Source organism: Lontra canadensis, unplaced genomic scaffold (genome assembly GCF_010015895.1).
Source record: "Lontra canadensis isolate GAN:19392208 unplaced genomic scaffold, GSC_riverotter_1.0 scaffold15, whole genome shotgun sequence".
In the NCBI taxonomy this organism is placed as follows: domain Eukaryota; kingdom Metazoa; phylum Chordata; class Mammalia; order Carnivora; family Mustelidae; genus Lontra; species Lontra canadensis.
This window is the reverse complement of record NW_022631009.1, coordinates 18,296,930-18,319,432: the sequence shown is the minus strand read 5'-3', so window position 1 is coordinate 18,319,432 and position 22,503 is coordinate 18,296,930. Positions and strand designations below refer to the sequence as shown.

Here is a 22,503-nt window from a genome sequence, read left to right as displayed (position 1 = left end):
ACAAGCCTGAACTGAGCCTTGTGTAGGGAGCTGGGCTTGTTGTGGGTTTCCAAATCGGCCTGACAGCAGGAGTCAAAGATGATAAGGCTGCAGAGAGGGGCCAGAGCCTGCTGCATACCAGTGGGTGAGGGGAGTAGTAGCAGCTTGTTTGTTGTTTGGTGGGTTGCTATGTGCGGTGGAGGGGACCCTAGGAAGAATCCTATGGGAGCTTCCAAAGTAGCTTGGAAGTTTGCTGGCTACAGCCCATGCTGCATTCGCCATGAATCGCCCTTCTCTACCTGGGACAATGCTACCCAGTCTTTACAACATATACACAGTTTGTCTGCACCTCCTTTGTGAGGAATTCACAACTTCAGCACGTGCAAACTCTCCCTTTCGCAACTCCCATAGCCAAAAACTAACTATACTACAAGGTCATTAATAGCAGGAGTTGAGAAATGTATATAAAGAAACAAATATAACACAACAGCAGCATTCTACGGAATTATACTGAGAGAGAGAGAGAGTGTGTGTGTGTGTGTGTGTGTAACACACACATATGTATATAACAATTATCAGGGGAAACACCATGCTCTCCTCCCCAGGGCACATAAGACCAAACCCTTTGTCTTCTTAAAACTACTAGAAGGTGACAGCTTCCCTTTGCTTTATCCCTTTACCCCTCCTCCAGGAAGTGACTTCTCAAGGGGTTGAGACTGAGGGAAAGGACTTGGAGGTCTGGGCACCCTCCCTTCTACTTCTGGCCTTAGCAGTATTTATTTTTCTTTCCCATGAATGACTATTTCAGCAGCAAAAGTAATAGGAGGCCTGATAACAGCTGACCGTGACCATAATTTAAGCTCCTTCTCCAATCCAGCATCCCTGGGAAAAAAGCCAACGTTTAGCTCCCTGTCTGGAGTCTGCATTCAGTTCCCCACCCATAGCAAACCCAGCAGCAATGTGCCCAACTCCAAAGATCCATTTCCCAGACTCCCTTGCAGCTAAGGGTGACCACTGACATTAAAGCAGAATTTAGTGGCCTCGGGCAACGGAGACTACTCTTTGCCTGGGTTGGCTCAGCAAGGAGTCATGTCCTTGTGCCTTTCTCTATCTACATGCTGAGAACACACACATGATGGTCCCACATTGAAAAAATTATGTTAAAGCAATGTAATAATATCACCAGAACTCTCTGACTTCATGTCAGAGACATGGAAAGACAAGGAAAGGGAAAAGGAAAGCAGGCACTATATTCTAGCGATCATGGCTGGCTTTTTTATGGTATCAAAGGAAAGAGGACAACTTAAGAATTGGGATAAGTGTAAAATTAACTTTTATAGAAAGTTGAGGAAAAATAAAGAAAATCAGAATTCTGGCAGCATATTCCCATCATTTCATCACAAGGTACTCAAAGTTGGGAAGATTTGAAAGCTGAGGGCTCTTGGCAAGGACCTTCACAGAGGGATGGGTCCTTGCTGGAACCCCTCATGCCAGGTTTTGAAGCATCAATAGAGGCTTCATGAAGGAACTTCTTTCTTAAACTGAAGAGAGGAAGGCCAAAGTGCCCCTATGAAGCCAGCTTCATAGGTCTAAGAAATACCTTTACAAGAAGAAGCAACAGAAAAATCCTTGCTACAAGAAAAAGTCAAGGTTTTTGAGGGCTAGGAACCAAAACTCAAGAAAGCTTTTGAAAATAAGAAGATTTTAAGTATGCATATCAATGATCATTGTTCAATTATATTCAGTAACTTAATTAAAAAATTCATTTAAATGCCTTAATTTTATGCACTATGTCCCAGTTTATTATTAAGGTAGGATTACCTTCACAATATTTTGACTTCGAAGGATTTTAATCTCATTATTAAAAGCACAGTTGGCTAAAAGGGAAAAGAAACAGCGATTTTGTAAAACACCACTTCCCAAAGATCCAAGGGCATAAGCAGCCCTCCGAATATTGTTAAAATGTAGGTTCTGATTCATCGGGTCTGAATGGGATGTGCACTCCACATTTCTAACCGGTTCTCAGGGGCTGCCGCTGCCGCTGGTCCCCGGACCACCCCTGGAGTAGCAAGGATACAGAAGGTTAAACATATCCAAGCCATAAGTCAACGTGACTGTGCCTGGCATGCTGGGGAATCAAGATGTGTCTGGAATCACGACACTGCACTCCTAAGTGCCGTGGCCATCTGGTCTTCTTCAGGACACTGTACCTCACACCGCTTTTCTGAGACACCGCAAACCTCCGCAGTGCCTGCTTGCAGTCTCTTTCTTGTTTTCTTTTCCCGGGCCTCCCTTTCTCCTCTCCTTCTCATGAAGGCAACAAGAGCAGGGAGAGGCCACAGTCAAGCTATTCTATTATGCAGTTCCTGCCCCCGGAGGCAGTCATTTCCTGAGAAAGAAAAAAGAAGAATGCCAACCCAAGAGAAGAAGAAAATTTAAAGCCTCTCAGTTTTCCCATTAAGTTTTGGATTGTGGTTTTATTGCCTTCTTTTGATTCGGCTTTTATCCATTTTGGACTGGATTTACAACCCAAATTTCCCTTTAAGACCAGAGACTCTTAAAAAGCTACAACATCGTTCTGCATCCACTGAAGATACACAAAGCCACAGAAAAAGCTGTCTAATTAACAGAAGCATAACTTGCCCTGAGCCGGTCAGAGAGCTAAGGTCACAAGACAACCAGGTGAACTAATTTAGAGAATAGCATGGATCTCCAAGGCTGATGGGACACCCAGACTGTGACCTTTGACAGAGTATCATAGGAAGGAGTGGCCATCATAAAAGCAGGGAAGAAGAAAACAGCCACCATATTGATGAATCTTATGGGGCTAGTGTGTACTAGCGTGACAGTATGGAATCCCCGAGACCCTCTCTCCAGCTTCTTTCCCCATAGGTTTCCAGTGCTACTCCTGAGAAAGACTGTCAGGGACTGAAGAGTGATCCTTTAGAAGGACACAGGCCAGAAACCCATCCACTTCCCACAATTCTATTCCACATTAAGCAAGAGCTTTAAACCACTGGGAGAGGAGCAGAAAACCATCCCACTCCCAAGATTCAAGCAAAGATCCACTGATTCTTGAGAAGGGCAGAAGCAAAAGCTACCTGCCCTGATGGAAAGACAACAAACTCTCAGACCCAGAGTCCGGTAATGACATGAAGAAGAGGTCTGCAGAGGTCTGCTAGCTATACCCTCCACCAGGGAGGGGCAGGAAAGTCTCTCTCCCCAAGATACCCGCAGACACAAGGCAGAGATGGACCACCAGGAAGAGGAACAGGAACAGGGACAGGGACAAAGACCAGGTCCCGAGGTGTAGACACACAAGGCCTGCCCAAGACTGAGGCTGGACCAGGAAAACAGACAACTCCACCACCACAGTCCCTGCATTACTCTGAGCACAGGGCAAGAATGGTCTACTTCTAGATGAGCACCAACGTGGAGAGAGATCCCTTCAGCGGAGCAGGTGTGGCCAGTCTGCTGAAAGCCGAGGATAGAGTTTGACAGTGAGAAAGACCCTCTGGCACACCGGCCACACTAAGCACAAGGTAACTACAGGCTACCACTGAAGAATGCTGGCGTCTGGTGGGCTGAGGGTAACTCCAGCAGCTGGGAGCCCAATCCCACTCTACTAACTCCCTACTAACTACTTACTGATCTTGTCATCTGCTAACAAGATTAACATGACCCCTCACATAGATCACCTTACAAAAGAAGAAGTGTGCCATTTCTGGGTAGCAATATTATTTACTACTTTTCTAAAAGCAATGTCCAACATTCAACCAAAATTATGACATATTTTTAAAACTAAGGAAAATCAACCCACCGTCAAGACAGAGCAACTAGATAAAGATGATTCAGATTTTGGAATACTCAGACTGAGATTTTAATATAGCTATGATTAATATGTAAAAGGTGCTCATGGAAAAGAAGAATAAATGGAAGAAAAGATGGAAAAAATCAGGAGAGACATGGAAACTACAGGAAACGAAGAGAAATTCTAGAAATAAAAAATGCCTATCAGAAGTAAAGGTTTCATTTGATAGGATACATTTAAAGAATCAGTGAACTTTCAGATTGATCAATAGAAATTATCTAAAGAGAAATGAGAATTTTTTTTAAGTATCTGAGAGCTATAGAGCAATATCATATTGTCTGATATGCACTTAATTAGAGCACCAGAGGAGAGAAAGAAAGAGTGCCAAGGTAATTAAAGAGGACAAAGTATAGCTTTTTTAATACATAGTGCTGGAAAACCTAGACGTCCATATAAAAAAGTGAACTGTGACTTTTACCTCACACCAGATACAAAAATTACCTCAAAATATATCATATAACTAAATGTAAAATTTAAAACTATATAATTTCTACCAAAAAAAGTATGTATTTGTAGCCCTGGTTTTAGGAAGGATTTCTTAGGACACAAAACTGATACTCATAAAAGAAAAAAAATGATAAGTTGAACTTCATGAAAATTAAAAAGTTCTGCCCTTTTAATGACACTTTTAAGAATATGGAAAAAAAAAATGCCACATATTGGGAAAAGGTATTTGCAAGCACATATTTGATAAAGGGCTGGTATCCCCAATATATTCAATTAAAGATCTGTAACAGAAAGATAGGTAATATAAGTTTAAAAATGAGTGAATGATTTGAACAGACACTTCACCAAAGAAGGTATACAGATGGTAAAGAAACATGTGAAAAGGTGCTTAACATATAAGGGAAATGAGAATGAAAGCTACAATGAGGTACCACTGTATACCAACTCAAATTTCTAAAATTACAAAGACTGATTAATACCAAGTGCTAGGAGGCTGTGGAGCAAGTAACACGTTAATATATTGCTGACTGGAATGCAAAATGACATAGTCACTTTTGAAACAGCCAGAGGGATTGTTCTCAAATAATACTAAACGTACAATTGCCATACTTACCTTATGACCCAATAATCTGACTGCTAGTAACTTAACCAAGAAAAGTGAAAACATAAATCTATACAAAGACCCATTAACTAATGATCACAGTAGCTTTACTCAGATAGCCAAAAACTATAAATAGCCCAAGTGTTCATTAATTGGTGAATGGATAAACACATTGTGGTACATCCATACAGTGAATTCCACTCAGCAATAAAAAAGAATGAACTACCAATACAGGCAAAAACACGTATGAATCTCAAAATCCTATGCTAAGTGAAAGAAGTCTGAAATGGAAGTCTATATACTCTATGACTTCATTTACATATTATGAAAAAAGAAAAATTCTGGGACAGAAATCAGATCAGTAATTGTCAAGGGCAGCAAGTAGGGAAAGTAGATCTTCTATGAACAACACTCTTCCAGGTGTAGAAGACCGTGGTGGTGGCTGTGGTGGTGGTTACATGACTATACATTTGTTTAAACTTATCAAACCACAAACTTCAACAGAGTGAATTTTACCATGTATTAATTATTCCTCAGGAAGCCTAACCAAAATAAATAAATAGATAAATAGTACTTCGGCCAAATGATGGTGCTTGGTCAAGTGTGTATCCACATGGAAAAAATTAATCTTGACCCTCTACTTCACATGATACACAATAAAATCAATTTCAGATGTATTATAGATCAAAATATAAAAGTAGAATGATATAGCTTTCAGAAGGAAATGGAAAATATCTTTCTGATCTTGGAATAAGGCCAAGATTTCTTAAATAGTACACAATAGTGCCAACCACAAAGGAAAACAAAAAACAAAAAAAACAAATACTTTGTACCATTTTAAAGGAATTTCTGTTCATTAAAAAGAGAGTGAAAGATAAACCACAGGAAAAAGAGGAGATATTTACAACACATATATCCTAGCAAAAGCTCAAATCCAGAGTACATATTATTAAAAATGTCTACAATTTTAAAAAAAGATAATTCAATAAGACAACTCAATTTAAAAAAAAAAAAGAGTAATCACCTCAATTTTTTTTAAGATTTGAAAAGGACTTTCATAAACAAGATATATGAACAGTCAATTAACATACAAAAATGTACTTCACTTTACTGGTCTATCGGGAAATACAAATTAAAACTACAATATGATATTACACACCCACCAGTAGAGCTTAAATAAAAAGCAACCAATCAAACTAACAAAAACAGAAAATACCTTGTATTGGGAAAATATGGAAAACCAGAACCATCACATATTCCTGACTGGCATGTAAATTTTTAAATCAATGCAACCGTTTTGAAAAATTCTTTGATATAGTCTGCTAACGCTGAACATATACCTACTCCAAGACCCAGAAATTCCCCTCCTGCAAACAAAGCCAACAGAAATGTGTGTATGTAGCCGAAACCATAACTTACCAAAACTGACTCAAGAAGAAATAGAAAATCTAAATAAGTCAGGAATCAAAACAGTAGGTGAAAATTCTTCGCTCAAGGAAAACACCACACCCAAACTGTTTTGGCGTCAAGTTTCATCACACATCCAAGTAGCCAGTAATTCTAGTATTTTGAAAACCATTCCTGATAGTGCAAATACTAGACAGGAAAATTTTAGCCAATCTCAGGACTATAGTTTAGCAAACTACATCTCACTGAGTACAGAAAGGGTATGTATCATTAGCAATGCAAGATAGCTTAACATTAGAAAATCAATTAATGGAGGAGGGGGGCTAAATTATCATGAACAAAATTTTTATCAAAGGATAAAAATCACTTGATCACTTCAGTAGATTAGAAAAACATTCAATAAAATTTAATGTACAGGTGAACTAATTTACTTTTAACAAACCAGGAGTAGGAAAGAAATTTCTTAATCTGATAAAGAATATTGGTAAAATACCACCATCAAAAATGATGTACCATAATTGATTTGATACAATTTAACCACTGTTGGATGTTTAGATTCTTTCCTTTTTGTTTCATTCAGCTACTGTAATTTATGCTGCCATAAGCACCTTTGTGCATGTTGATAAAATTACCAGACCTCTTTGTGCCTCTACTTCCTCATGTACAAGATGGAAATAAGGCAACACCTGACTCAAAGGGCTATTCCAAGGATTAAATAAGATGTTGAATTTAGGTCTTAGGGAGTCTTGGGAGAGAAGTGTGGCTTATAAATCTGAAAGCTCTTGTTCTATATTTACCTGGTGGCAGATTTCTCAAAGCACGCTGTAGGCTCAAGTCAGAAGAAGTCACTCTGTCAAAAACAAAGAAAGTTATTGTGTTAGATTATCAGGAACTAAGGATATAATATCTGAGGAATGCAACCAGTGATGGGAACTATCACTTACTCCAGGATTCCCCTGCATCATTTGATAACTTCTGCCCACCCCAATTTCCTTCCCTCGAATCAAGTGAGGATGGCTACTACCATGCTCTTGTCATCTGTTTTTGACCTACAGCCTTCCATTTTTGCATGGCAGCCAGAATGGCAATTCCAAAGTTTGAGGACACAGACTTACACTCCTCCTGAAACCCCTTCCATAACTTCCTCTTATACTTGGGCAACCTTCTTGTCATGTCCTATAGAGCCCTTCATCATCTGAGGCCCACCTACATCTCTAGCTTTGTTTCTCATCTTCAGACCACTGTCCGTGCTCCAGCTACCCTATACCTCCTTCAGCTTCTCCTTCCTTGCCACTTTCCTGCTTTCATACACAATGTTCTCTCACTCTGCCAAGATTATCGCCCCCTCCCACTCACCTCCACTTGACTATTTCCTACTTGTCCTTCCATTCTCCACTCAAGTGTCACTTCCTCAGTCAGCCATCTGCTCCCCTTGACCATCTTAAGTTCCTCTCTTTATATTTCCAAAGAAGCCAGCACTTTTCTGTAACATCATGCATGCAACTCATAATTCAGTAGACCTTGTCTTCCCTGGGAGCCCAGGGATCATGACTGTTTTGTTCACAGCTATATCCTTATGCCTCGCCCAGCCCTGGTCTCACAGTAAAACTTAATAAATATTTATACAGTAAAAGAATTTCTAAACCCATTCCTCACTCCTTAGCTTTCTAACTCATCTTTTGATTCATGCTGCTCAATTAACAGACTTCCTACTTTCCTACCACATATCATTGATTGTTAAGATTCTCTGATGGTAAGAGACAATGCTGTTTTATATAACAACAAGGAAGGAAGAAAATCAGCTGCACATTAAACTGTGATACACTACAATTTAGGACTTTTATTTCATACTTATTGAAAGAGCCCTACTGGACTTACGCAAAGCCTGGGTTTAACATATCCTTAAAAGAGGAAAACACGAAAAAGTGAGTGGAATAAATTGGTTAGGGATGCAAATTTACTTTGGTTTAGATACTCACATTCAGAAGCCATTCTTTGACTCACATTTGACACAATATCCAGGGAGTGCATCTTCCCACATAATATTGTCCTCTCTGCCACTAAGAGCTTTAGTAATATAGCACATCCTAAAAGAGTGCTCAAGGATTGTATTCAGGATTTTTTTCTAAGCTTCTAATACTTATCCACAAGCGCTGGCAAGAAAATCTTACTAATAGATAGCAGAAGATTGCAGTCAACACCTGCAACTTACATTCCTTTCCCAGATGGTCATCAAATGGATTGCTGACTGAAGCAATAAGGGTTTCAGTTGTTGTCACGCTACCGGAACTAGCAAGTTCACACGTGCCCAGGCAATGCAGCTACAGCACAACCACCACCCGACTAGCTGCAACAAAAGATGCTTCTGGTTGTAGGCATATTCTGGTATCAGAGTACCAAAATGTGAGAAAGATAAAACTTGAGAATCAATGAAATATGAGAAGTTAAAAAAGACTCTTCAGAGAACTCAGGAAAGTTCTTAAAAGGAAGAATGTAAATTCTTTCTCTCTCTTCCTCTCTCTCTCTCTTTTATGCACACACACACACACACACACACACAGTCAAAAGTATGACCAGAAATTTTGAGTGGTCACACACTGAAGTAAGGAGATGAGTGCTCGAGGCACTGGGCTAAAGGGGAAGGAAGGGATAAATTTAACCCCCCTCCTCCAGCCAGGCCCTGGCCCAGGGGCTTCCACCCTGGAGCAAGAAGGCATTTCCTGACTTTCCACTAGCCCAGCCACACACTCATGGACAGAGTCCTCCCCAAGGTATGTCTTCTCTCTAATGACTTTTTAATATATTAAAATACTACTACTACTACTACTACTACTACTTCTTCTTCTTCTTTTCTTCTTCCTTCTTCTTCTTCTTCTTCCCCCTCCTCCTCCTCCTCCTTCTTCTTCTTCTTCTTTTCTTCTTCCTTCTTCTTCTTTCTTCTTCTTCTTCTTTTTTTTTTTGCTTCTTATTCTGTGTGTATGATTAAAAAATACAAGAGAGAGAGATCTACCCACTTGGACTTTTAGCTGTATAATAGAGTGTTGTTAACTATAGGCACAATGTGGTACAGCAGATCTCTAGAACTTGTAACTGAAACTTACATTCATTGAATAGTAACTTTCCTTTTCCACCTCCCTGACCCCTGGCAGCCATCACTCTACCTTCTGCTCTATGAGTGTGAATACTTTAGACAGTTCTTAGAAGTGGAATCATGCCCCTGGGGAAAAAAATATATGTTTATAAAAAATAAAATTAAAAAAAAAAGTGAAAAAAAAAAAAGAAGTGGAATCATGAAGGACTGGCTGGTTCATCCATGCTGTTGCAAATGACAGGATTTCCTTCTTTTTTAAGGCTGAATACTATTCCATTGTCTGAATACACCATGTAAAATACCATTTTTAAGAACATCATTTTTAAGTAAAAGGAAATTTCTTAGAAATGTGCCATCACATTAGAGTAGAGCAGACTACAGTTCCCTCATCCACAGTCTAGCATTCCAGGGTCTTGGAGTCTCAATTTACGAGTGCTCAACCATGGCAGGGAAAAGGAGCAGAAAAGAGATACCACCGGAAAAGCCAGTAGGCCTCTCTGTGCATCAGTTTCCTCATCTGTAAAACAGTTATATTCAGGGTCCCAGAAAGAAAAAGACTACAACTCAAATAGGAGTTTTAATGAAGGGGATTATTTACAAGGCATGGACAGGGTTAAGGAAACTGCCAAGGAATGGTGAAGCGGGTATCTCCCAGTGGCCAAATCCAGGAAGAAGCCATAGGCCAGATAAACCCATTGATGTGATCCTTGGAGATCATGGTCCCAGGGCTCGGAACATCGTGGAAGAGGGGAAAACTAGATCTGGGAAGACAGGGAAGACCCAGCACACCACATCTCTGAATTCCCATAAAATTCCAATATTCTATGACTCTTTGGATACAGATTTAAGCTTTGCTATAGCAAGAAAAAAAAACTCTGTTTACTCCAAGGATTTGAGGATAATCCACTAGGATGCATTTTCTCATCATTCTGTGTGATTAGCTCAGCTAACAGCACTCATTTGTTGCTCTTGGAGACAGCTCAGGTTGAGAACATCGCACTTAAGCGGTCCCTCTTTGCCTTTAACTGAACTCTTACAAAGGTGGCAGGATTCTGCTTTGAGCTAGTAATTGATGTTTCCCCCTCCTTGTCTTATCCCCTGAGACCCTCCCTCCCCTTTTCCAGAAGGAGGATCCTATGGTGTCCACCACCTCACAGAAGAGATGCTCAGGCAGGAGCAGAGAAAAAGGTTTTGGCTTTTGAAACCCAGCACTTAGTCTAACACAGACAACAAAGCCAGAGCAAGGCTTAGCACCTGCTCCCACGTGCTCCCCGCCCAACCCCACACCCAGAGGATTATTTTGTTGGGGGAACGTGTAGAGAGAAAGGACTGAGTGGACATTACGTTTCACGAGCACAAGGCTCCCAAATTCTTTCCCCACAAGCTGAGACAGTAAACAGCAAGTTTCCCTCTTCTCCCTCAAACTCATTTTCAAATCTCCCATGCGTTCCCGTCTGGGCCCTGCTCCAGGGACCACCTCGCCTACCCCATGCCCGCCCTTCAGTGGCAGCAAAGTCTACAGGCCTCAGGAGTCACAGGGGTGCTCAGTCCTAGGATACTTGTGTGAGATTTTTAATTTCAAGAATCAAGGATATTTTCAAAAGTTTGTTTTGATAAATGGTTGCTTCTGGAGAAGTTCCTAGTATCATCTGTTCCAAGGGCTCACGCAAAGGGGCCAACCAGTTTCTAGCAACTCTCCTTTCCTGAACTTGGAGGCAATGCCATGCTCAAAGTGCATGGGGTTTGGCTGTTAACTGTTCTGCAGACATCCAGCAGGGCAGCGCTGGCCATTAGAGAGATGTCCCGCAGTGCTGTGAAAGCTCTCTCAGAAGAGAGGGGCGTCACACTGGGTTAGAATGAAAACCCATTCGGGAAAAAAACAAAAATAAGTTGCTGAGTAAAACGTTGTTTCTCCTTTCAAAGGAGATAGGTTATTTCCAAGTGGCTTCATAATGTGAAAAAAACACTAACTTCTGGCAAAAAACTAAAAAGAAGAGGGAGGCTGCCATTCTGCCCATTTGGAAAGGGGATTCTAGGAGGGCTGGAGAGTTCAACAATTATCTGGATGACTACGGCCAAATTCTTTAACCTCTCTGTGTCTCATTTTTCTCATGTGCAAAAATGCCATGGTTCAGATTAAGATAGTTATTGAGGTCCCTTCCAACTCTCAGAATATATGACTTTCAAGCAGGAAAGGAACTTTCCAGTTCAGAGTCCAAGGATTTGGAAAAATGAAGCCAAGAAAGAAGAAAGAACTGCCATTATCAGCCAGTGGGGCTGTAGTCTGACAAATAACAGAAAAGAAACGTTCTATGGATCCTGTCACTCGACATGTTATAGCTGCGTTCCCACCCTGCATGATACCACACGAATGGGCCATTCCATGCATCTCAAGAATGCCCCGACCATATTAGGAATTCTCCTAAGTGGCTCCTCTGTGACATTACACAGCACTGGTCCTGACATGGCCATTTCAGTCAGCTTCAGACTGAATTCTAGATGAAAATATTACAGTTGGATGATTTGTCAAGTGCTAAGTCTAATCCTTGCAGCTCTTTTTCCAGAGTCCTTAAAAAGAAGAGTGCCAGATGTTATACTTGTATATTTAATGGGAAGCTGAATGGGAAGCAAACAAAACACAGCAAGCTTAGTGGTAATATTTAACTGTTTTTGAAAACCCACCATCGAAACATACCAAAAATAACATATTTTTCAAAAACGGCGACAAAGTCAAATATCTCTCAAATACAAAAAAATAAGTCTGTCATCAGCCATTTGGAATAAAATCAATCTGTCGGTTGTAAACTGCAAGTTCTCCTTTATAAGTAGTTTGCATGCTTATAACTCTCTCAATAAATACCATGTTAATACATCAAAAATATTCAGGGAGAATTTCATCAGTGTCAGAAGACACTAACTAATCAGTTACTTGGGTAACAAACAACAGGCTGATCTCCCATAAGCACTAGCACTTATCAGGGATAAATATAACTCAACCTCTATTGCCCCAAACTGTTCCCCTCTTGCTATCCCTTTCCACTTACCACAAAAGCCAGGAACCTGAACATTATTTAACACTCCTCCTCTCGTCAATAACCAAATTCTATAGATTGTGCCTGCTGAGCATCTTGGTCCCCTGTTCTCTATCCTTATTGCCACTGCCTAGGTCAAGCCTTAATCCCCACCTACTAGACAGTTTCAAGGTCTTTTAGCCTTCAATGACTTCAATTGATTCATCCATCCTTGACATTTATCTTTTCCAAATAAATATTCGATATGTCATTCCCCTAATCATACTCACTCCTTAATGGGTTACTTATAGGAAGAATTTAAATTTCAACATGGTGTCCCTCCTCATACCCCATGTTTCAGCCTTGCCACACTCTTTACAGTTTTCCACTGAGTGATATCCAGGTCTCTGTGTTCTCTAACCAACCAACCCCTCCCCATCCCACCTCCAGAAGGGTCCATCTAGCAACTCTGTTTTTTTCAAGATGGAAACTCCTCCCTGGGCCAAGGCAGTCTGTCCCCTGCCTCTCCCTTCACTTGACCCTACCCTCCTTCTGCACTGCTTAGCCCCAGTTGTACCAGCCCTCTGCAGGGTCTGCTTCCCTCCCCCGGGCAGCCATCTGCATATGCAGTATACCCTTTTCTAACTACTCTACGCTTGCCTAACTTGAACTCTTTCTTTGGGTTTCCAGTTCAATGTGACTCTCTCTGAGAGGCCTTCCCTGACCTCCCAAAAGAAAATCTTGTTCTTCTGCTACGTACTTTGTAGGCTACGATTTTTTTCCCTTATGGCACTTAATCATAGCTGATGGTTATGTTTATTATCGCAGTTCTTACCACTGTGAAGTAGAGATGGTCAGGTCCAAAATTTATTCCCAGGGGCTACCACAGTGCCTAGCACATAAAAATGTTTTTCAACAATTCACAGTACTGCCAGCTTCACTTACTTTGCAAAAGTTCCTCCCATTCCTCTCCAAGCCTCCATAGCTTCAAGCTACTGGGTTGGGTGGGCTATAAGGAGGATCCCTGGCCTTTCTAAAGGCTTAGGGCCAACTTCCAAACCACCTACCTTTCCTTCCACCTCTCCTTGACCCCAGCCCATTAACTCATCTCAGATTCTTCATCACTCAATTGTAAAAAGCAAGGAGCAGACTTGGCAAAGATGGAAATTTCTTTAGAGAATTGGAGAGAAAGAAGAAACTGAGTAGGGAAAATCAAAATTCTCTGAGGAAGAGAAGGAGTAGAATTCCAAATATTGCACATTAACAGTATGTGTTGCTTACACGCACATACATACACACACGCACAGAGGCAGAGAGACTGCAAGACAGAAAGAGGTAGAAGAGACACAATGGATCAAATGGCTTCTGGATCCAAATCCTGCTTAAAAACATTTCAATATGGGCTGTATATTAGGTGATTTTGGAATTACTGTTAATTGTCATGGGTATAATCGTGACACTGCAGTTGCATAAATTAACATCCCTATTCTCAGGAGAAGCATGTGAAAATATCTAAGAGTGGAATATCATGATGTTCTTAACCTATATTCAAGGGGGTCAGGAAAAGAATGTGGACATTTATCGATCAATCTTGCTTAAACACAAACCTAATCTAGTGTGTGTATCTATGGAACAAGCAAGAGAGAGAAAGCACACAGAGCGAAATGAAAAATTGTGACTATGTACTGTCAACTATTCTGTAGGTTAATTTTAAAAATAAAAAAGAATGAAAAATAAATAAGTAATAAGTAAGGAAATAAAGTCCCTTGTACGTGAGCACTGAATATTCTCTTTTGAAGCTCTAACTGCATTGACCTAAGGGGGAACAACGCCCACAGCCCTTCATACAGAAAGGAATTGTTCATTAACCCTTCAGAGAACCCAGCCTTCTGATGGAAGAGTAATAGCATCTGGGCAGTGCCAGTAACAGGCCTGGGAGGGATCAAACTAATCTCTTCAGCATTTCCTGATGGCTTCAGCACAATGGCCCCCGGCACAAGGCAGTCTCATTTCTGTGAAATTCCTTTTTTTTTTTTTTTTAATTTATGTGAGAGAGAGAATGAGAGAACATGAGAGGAGGGAGGGTCAGAGGGAGAAGCAGACTCCCTGCTGAGCAGGGAGCCTGACATGGGACTCAGTTCTAGGACTCCAGGATCATAACCTGAGCCAAAGGCAGTCACTTAACCAACTGAGCTACCCAGGAACCCTCATTTCTGTGAACTTCTTTGCTCTTGTACAGCCCCTCCTCATAAATGACGGAGATTCAACATGAGTATAAATGAAGCCCTAATCCTCCAGGTACTTATTCTAACAGTGACTACTTAATTTATTATTCAAGTGAAGATTCTTTGGAGAGTGAAAGGGGATGCTAACCAGGCAGGATGCTAGGACTGTCCCAGGAAAACTGGAACTGTCTCAGGAATATTTGGATATATGGTCATCCTATTTAACTTCCATGAGTAGGTATATGAGACAAATACATAAATGATGGCAATAGCAATATTAATTTAACCATAAAACAAAGTAACACAAAGCAACTGCCATCCACAAATTGCTTGGGAGTTCAAAGGCAGGGATAAAGTAGTTCCTTCGGAGGAATCAGAAAGAAATTCATGAAGAAGCAGCATTTTAAATTGGTCTTAAAACAATCATTGTATTTCTGTACAAAGAAATGGAAGGGAAGGTCATTCCAGATGGAAAGAATGGTGTGAGCAAAGGCCAAAGTAGGAAAGCATGAGGGTATACCAGAGAAATGGAAGCAACCTAATATAGCTGATCTGAAGAGATGTCCATAGGAAAGACAGGCAATAAGCCTGGAGAGGTAAATTGAAACCACAGTGAAAAGTGTGTACTCAGTCCACCAGGCAACAGAGAGTCACTGAGGGTTTTTGAGAGGGACAGTAATAAGGATGTGGAGGGCCTTGAATGTCAAGCTAAAGACTTACAGCCAGAAAATCAGATAGATCTTCTACTGAACAGTCTTCTACAATAAGAACACCCTTAAGTGTAAACCCATGTTAGCCAGTCTACACACAAGAATGATATAAACCAAAAGAAAACTGCCACAGACACTGATATTATAAGCTTCTTAAAACCACCTTTATTCTCTCTTGTAGGTGGTTCTGTTTTTGTCTGCTGGGTCAAGTTCTACTTCTGTCAAATTTTCTCAGGAGTCCTGCTGCCTGAAAGCCACAGAAACAGAAATGAGAGTTAAAATGTTCAGAACTGTCCAAGCTCAAGAAGATGAAAACCAAAAACACAGCACTTGAGTTAAAGGAAAAGCAGTTTCCAAAAGAGGAGGGATGTGATAAGTTTCCTTTGAAGGGGGGAAATTACATTTTGAAGGCAAAGTTAATTTAATGCAAGTTCTTCTACCACACACAAAAAAAGCCTGAGGTGATCTCATATTTAATAAAATTAATTAAATGTTCCCCAAAGGTTAATTTATAGACATTTATTGGATTACATAGAGAATTTCACAGGGGAATAATTAAAAGACTATGTTTCAACTGTTTTCAATTTTATCCCAGATATTGGACTAGACAAGAGAACATGCCTCAAAGAAGAATACGTCACTCCAGAGAAAACTATTAATATCAAATCTTTCCGGAAAAGGTGAACAACACTGGCAAAGCAATCTCATTTCCAGAGAGAATGGCCCAACAGGAAGCCAGTGCTCTGGTCCCTAAATACAAAGCTTAGAATATTTGTAAATAGAAAAGCACATATTCCATTTCGATAGAGCATGTGCCCTATTCAAAAACTATTCCCTGGTCAGTTTAGGCCATAAATGAATGATAAAAAGGCTGATCTAGAAAGTAATTCTCTAATTTTCAATCCATGGAATTTTATTTCTATAGGAACATCCAGGGAGTAAAGAAGAGCCAACTTTAAAAGGCTGCCACTGGGCTTTGAGCTTTCCAAAAGAGAATTGCAACTAAACGCAGCCCATCATATGTGCCTACATTCACAAGTCACACATGCATATACACCTGTGGAGGATGAAAGGGGATGATTTCATCATTCTGAAATCTGATAAACAAAATAGAATCAAATGTTTTTCTTGTCTCTCCTATATGAACTATACCACTGGGTGACCAAAAAATAGAGGAAGGGAAACAATTCTTTACAAAGTATTCTCTCTGATAAATGGGGGGAAAAAAGTCTAAACTAGAATATCACCATTTTACTGATCCCAGTAAGTTAAGTAAATCTGAGCACTGAGCATTAACGATTGTTAGCGAGACAAGTATTACATGCTTCCTGATGGAAGAACACTCCTCTAATATTGCCCCTAAAATTGTCTGTGCATCTGATCAAACCTGGAAATCCAGCTACCACATTGCAGAAGTAGAGAAGACAGAGGAACACAGTGAAATGTACCAGGACTATGCAATCAGCAAAATCCAGACTCTGAAAAACTCTGTAGGCCAGACGGCGGGATTCATCCACACCTAAACTATACAGAAAAGAAAAAGATGGAGCAGAAATCTGTATAGGAAGAAAGGTGCATACATTTTTTAAATGTGTGAATATTTTTAAAAATTATTATCTAGGGATACACATTTGGGTGATTACTGTAAAAGTCTAATCACTTATGAAGGAAAGTGGAGGGTCTATGACTGAGAATGGGCACATGGAAGAAAACTCTGGAGTAGGTGGCAAATTTCTATCTCCTGACCAGCATGGTCATTACAAATATTTTTGCCTTATGGACATTTATTAAGTTATATATTTGATTTGGAAGGGGGGAGTGTATTTCTGTGCTTTGTTTTTAGAATGAAGTTGATTAAATTTAAAAATAAGAAATTTCCAGTAAACTCACTGGAAGCATGAAAAAGCCTCAAAAGAACCACCCGATATTTTCCAAATTTGGGGGAGGTATGATGGGTAAATAAGGTAATAATGATTCCTATTGGGGCTAACATATTGTCAGTTCATTTCTACAATCAGTAGTAGAAAAAAAATCAACTAAAAAGGAATATAGTTCAACTAGAAAAAATTGAAAAAAAATACATTCACTTATACATAGAACTCTGTGGCCTCCCCTCCCAAGGAACCTCCCTGTGATTCCCAAAATTGTTGTAGCCCACCTTCCATGTACAAGAAGGGATGGTGTAACAATCCAGAGGCAAGCCCTATATAAGAATCGCAATTTAGAATACTAGCATTTTGGGACAAAATTAGCCTTTTCTGCTAATTTTCTCTCTCTGAGAAATAGCTTCTGCTATTTACCCTTGAAAACCAGTTCCTAGGCTCTTGTGGAGGTAGGACTCCTAGCCTTGGAGACTGTTGACCACATGACCTGAACTGCCTACGATAAACTGTGTCCTTTGACCCACCCAGCTATAAAATCAGGTAAATGCAGACACACTGGCACCAAGTGGAAGGGATATGTAAGATGGGTCTGTAGCATGTCCTAAAGGTACAAATAAGTTGCATAATTAGACGACTCTGATTTGACAGTCCTACCGACTATGGCTACATTGCTTTCTCTCAACCCACACATATGACCTCATGAGGAATGCCCTGTAACCAACTGATGGTGGAAAAAAAGACTCAGGCATGTTTTACACATGATTCTCCATTATAGATCAGCACTTTGTGAAAGTATGCAGGGGGGTGGCCAAAAAATACTGGAGCAAGAAACTCCCCCCAATTGGTAGAACTCCTACAGTATATCTGGATATCCACTTTTTCTAGACTGAAAGATGGCCAGAAGTACAAGTCTATACTAACTCATAAATAATGGTTAATGATTTGGCCAGATGGTCCGAGGATTAGAAAGAAGAGAATTAAAACACTGACCAGAAAGAGGACTGAGGAATGGGTATATGAATGACCCTTTGGAATGCGCAAAGGGTATGAAGCATTCATATCTCATGTGCATTCTCTCCTACAGAGCAGGCAGGTAGACAAGGGAACACATTCTGAGGATGTCAGTCTGCCTTCTTTTCTCAGCTACCCCAGTGCTCTATCCAAGTGCTTCTCTTTCGAGTATCCATGGTAGCAACCAAGCAGGTTATGTAGGCATAGGCTCACCAAGGCCAATCTGGCTCCCAACATTACTGAGTACTCAACCCTCCAAGAGCAGAAGCCAACAATGAGCCCTGATAGATGAGCTAGCCATCTGATGGGGGTGGATTTACATTGGTTCCCTTCTGTCATGGAGGGGCCAAAGATCTGTCTTCACTGGAGTAAACACAAACACATTCTGCATATGGATTTGTCTTTTGCAAGTACCACCAACCACATACTCAGACAATGCCTTGTTTTCCATCATAGTCGCCCTCACATTTCTTCTGGCCAAGGCAGTTTCTCAATGAAGGAAGTACAGCAACTGACTATGAACACATTATTCTATGGTCTTGCCACATACTCCACTGTTCAGGAGCAGCTGGCATAAAAGAATGGCGGCAGCACCTAGTGAAGGCTTAATTATATCACTCACTGGGAGATAACACCTTGAAACCCTACGGCACTACCTTACACGACGCAGTATACACTGCGAGTCAACACCCCACAGAGGACATTAGTTCTTCCCTAACTAGAATACGTAAGTCTGGGAACCAAAGGTTAAAGTTGGAGAATCCGCTCCTACTATTACATCTAATAACCTAATCAGAACAATTTTGTTCCTTGGCCCTGAGATTTGGGGGTCTAGTTCCACTGCACTCAAATTTGAGACTGCCCCGGTTGTTTTAGACTCCTTGTGCCATTGAACCAATGGACAAAGAAAGGTTTTACTATATGAACTGGGGTGACTGGTCTCAATTATCAAGATGAAATAGGCTGGATGCTGAACAATACACGCATGTCTGTAATCCAGAGGATTCTCTGGGGTTCCATTTATTACCTCTATGTCTAGTAGTAAAGTTAATAGAAGATTTTACCAGACCAATAAAGGAGGGATGTCTAAGGACAGATCCCGCAGGAATAAAGATTTGTGTCAACCCATCGGAAAAAGAATTTTTACAAAGCAAAGGGCTAGTTAAGGAGAAAGAAACATGGAAATGGACAAGGAAAGAAGGAAAATATATAGCTATATATATAGACCAATATATGTAGATCCTATATCTGTATGCAGATAGATATAGATATATACATATATATCAATTATGGCTTAGGATCAGTTACAGAAGTGAGAACTGTAGCAACTACATGTGTTTTCTTTCTTGTTCTTCATGTTCATATTTGTATATAGAAATCATCTTACTCTTTTTCCTTTTCCCTATGTCATGTAAGGAATGTTGTTTGATAGTTCACTGTACAATTTAGCTTTCCAGGTTATAAAGTAAGTAGGATTTGGGTTCATCTATGAACAAAATTAACACCACCCCAGTATGGATACACCGACGGTAGAACTTAGTATCTCCCTTATCAGGGAAAGAGTGAGTTTGCTTTCAGTTATGAAAGGGATAGTACCATCCACAGAAGCATTATAATCCTGCTGTTGTTGTTTTCTAAGGTGTGGGCAGAAGGCTGTGTATGGCTCAGAAGAGATGGAGGGGTGGCCTGTGCCTGACCGTTCCCACTCTTGCTCAACTCCACATTCTCTCTTCTCCACACCGTCCTCCCCTGACGGCACACCACATTTCTTAGACTAACTCACCAACTGACTTCCTGTTGGGTTCTTTCAGTTGGGACACTAGCAGGAGAATGGAAAACAAGAAGAAGGGAGAAGCAATGGCAGTAGCCATGATGACACCATGGCTGGCTCACATGGGTGCCTGGGCTCCTGCACAGCCATTTTGGTTCTAATAGCAGAAGTGAACTATAAGCCAGACTATATACAGGGACTATCTTATTATATTTCTGTGTTCCTTATGGTGCCTGCCCTAAGGCAAAAAACTCATAGTATGTACATGGTTGTTTTGGTTTTGTTGTGGTGGCGGTAAAAAACACAAAGCATGAAATTTACCATCTTAAGCATTTTTAAGTGCACAGTTCAGTAATGTGAAGTATATTCACATCGTGAAACCAATCTCCAGAAAGTTTTCATTTTGCAAATCTGAAATTCTATACTCACTAAATAACAAATCCCTTTTCCTGCTCCCCACAACCTATGGGAACCACCACCGTATACTTCCTCTTTCTATGAATTTGACTGCTTTAGATAAGTAGTCACATGATTTTTAATTCTTTTTTTAAAACTGACATAATTGTAAAATCTCAGAGTTGAGATTCACCCCCATGCATGGATCCTGCTTTTTTTACTTTAAATGCACTAACCTCTATTTTTTGATCAACAGATCTCTGCTGGAAGAATCCCAGTGAAAGTTTTTAAGCGCCGAGCCACACTATGGGTGAGCACTTCTTGTGATTAAAAAAAAAAAAAAGTTCTTTACATTAACCTAAAATGTTGAACTTCTGCTCTTTGATCCAGAACAGAGCATGTTCCCTCCACCTTCCAAAGCTGACATGTTTTTGTGCTATTTTACAAACATCTTTTTAGCAGGTATGGTTTAGCCTGCCATGAGACAGCAAGATTTGCATAAAGGCAGGAGGAGAGTATCAACTACTGTTAATATCCAACACCCAGCAACAGTGTAGCCTGTAGCCAGAGGGAAGGCAGCAGAATTCAAGAAACTAATTATAAACAGAGAATCCGGCTTATTCCTGAGGTCTGTTGCACACCCAGACCTTTAAAAATAAACATTCCACCACATGTTCACAAGATTACTGACAGTTTCCCATTAGGTGGCTACTTAGCAATTTAATAAACCAAAAGATTCTCTCCCAGGTAGTCATAATATCTACCACGATGCAAGGATGAAAACTGTCGCTAATGAAATTTCCCTGACAAAAACCCATCAATTTTCAAAATGATGTCTGAAGTTTCAGAGGCAAGATCTCATTTTTGCAGTGTTGCTAGAAACATTCATGGCAATCCTTCCCTGAATAATTCGCACAATACATTATTTATTTATACCACACATTTATACTGTTGCTATAGAAGCATAACCCAAAAACAACAATAATGAAGAATTTGAAGAACACAGACACTGTGATGAAACATCCCTGGTGGAAGATCAGAGGCTGGACCAGCCTCGCGTGAGAACGTGACTACATGATGCCACTGCCCCTGTGGCATGTGCTGTCCTCCTTGGACAACCTGTCCTCACCCTCTTCACCTTCATCGTTGTTAAATGCACTCAATAGGGCTTTGAAAAGAAGCATTTGATGTTACTTTATTTATTTATTTATTTTTAAAGATTTTATTTATTTATTTGGCAGAGAGAGAGAGAAAGATCACAATTAGGCAGAGACAGAGAAGCAGGCAAAGAGAGAGAGGGAAATAGGCTCCCGCTGAGCAGAGAGCCCGATGCGGGGCTCGATCCCAGGACCCTGAGATCATGACCTGAGCCGAAGGCCGAGGCTTAACCCACCGAGCCATCCAGGTGCCCCTTAATGTTACTTCAAAAGAAAAGTGTAAAACTAAGTAAAATCCAGGAAATAATAATTTATAAAGAATAAATGTAAATTACAAATAAACAGATGGGGAAAATAGCTCACTTGTAATCAAGGAAGTGCCAATCAAAAGAACAGGAGACGCGGGGGTGGGAGGTTGGGGAAACCAGGTGGTGGTAATTATTAGAGAGGGCACGGATTGCATGGAGCACTGGGTGTGGTGCAAAAACAATGAATACTGTTACACTGAAAAGAAATTTAAAAATTAAAAAAAAAAAAGAACAGGAGACACTACTTTTGTCTCAACAAGTGAGGATAGGCGGAAACACTCTCAGTGGTGCAGGTGGACGTCATTGGTACAACCTTTTAGAAGAATAATTTGCTAATAAATAACAGCAATCTGTAGAAGATTTATATATTTTGGTCCAAAAATATTATTTCTTGGAATACAGCCTAAAGAAATGATTTTTTTAAATGAGCTATAGAGCACAACATAGGGAATATGGTCAATAATGTTGTAATGACTATGTATGATGACAGATGGTAATGAGACTTATCGTGGCGATCACTTTGTAATACATAAAAATACTGAACCACTACGTTATACACCTGAAATATGTAATATTGTACATCAATAATACTTCAGTAAAACAATAAACCAATTAAAAGTTAACAGAATAAACAC

General features: G+C 40.2%; 1 protein-coding gene across 1 annotated transcript in view; it reads right to left on the bottom strand.

Moving 5' to 3' along the window:
• NCALD (neurocalcin delta) overlaps positions 1-7,155 on the bottom strand; it is a 266,759-nt gene extending 259,604 nt beyond the window's left edge. Inside the window, exon 1 of the mRNA XM_032858567.1 lies at positions 7,103-7,155. The gene's annotated coding sequence lies outside the window, so the exon portion shown is untranslated. The remainder of the gene's footprint in view (positions 1-7,102) is intronic.
• Positions 7,156-22,503: the final 15,348 nt, after the last annotated feature.